Here is an 859-nt window from a genome sequence, read left to right as displayed (position 1 = left end):
CAGACCTAGACACCAGAAAAACGGCAAGCGGCCAACATTGATTTTGTCATTCAGGCAGCCCTAGATATTAAAAAGAAAGTTCAGAAGTTACAAGGGTTTGACCATATGACTGGGTCCCAATTAATGGAGATTGTTCAAATGTTTACAGTAACTGTCACTTTTAGGAAAATGCAAAAGAAAATATTGACCTGGGCAGTAGTGGCAGTCCTTGGGGAGACCGATCAATGAGATACCAAAAGGGAGGCCTGTACACCAGGAAGGAAAGCAGAGAAGGGTGCCCTGTCCTGTATAAATGATTGCTACTGGAGGAGGACAATAGTTTAGGTACTGGGAGTCTGGAAGAGTCCAGGGACCTATCTGTCCAAAGTCTTATTTCTGTTAGTCAGCCACTACAGCTGTTCTAATAAAGGAAGCTGACAAAATGACTTTGGGCCAGGAAGTATTTCTAACTACCACATATTCTTGAGGCCCTCTCAAAGTGGAAACACGAGAGAGGAGGGTGTCCAACTCCCACATAATACATTATCAAGACCATATCCTTGCAAGCCTCTTCAGCCTTCAGCCAGACAGCAAGCTGCGAGACAACAACCAGACGGAGCCTCTGTCCAGTGCCTGGACGTGACTGATGTGTTCCAACCCATCAGACCCTACCTAACAAATCCCCACACACAATCCATCTCTATATGTGCTCCCTAATAGACCCTGCATGCCTTTCCATGCACATGTCCCATCCACATTCCCCTCTTCTAGGAAGTCTTTCCCGATATTTCCCACGAGACCATACTCCTGCATCTCTGTTTTCTGCAGATGTGCCTGGTACCTGTCACTGCAGTGAACTGTGTATCTTTTTTACAATTGT

Source organism: Mastomys coucha, unplaced genomic scaffold (genome assembly GCF_008632895.1).
Source record: "Mastomys coucha isolate ucsf_1 unplaced genomic scaffold, UCSF_Mcou_1 pScaffold6, whole genome shotgun sequence".
In the NCBI taxonomy this organism is placed as follows: Eukaryota; Metazoa; Chordata; class Mammalia; order Rodentia; family Muridae; genus Mastomys; species Mastomys coucha.
The sequence above is the reverse complement of the archived record's forward strand: the minus strand, read 5'-3'. Positions refer to the sequence as shown.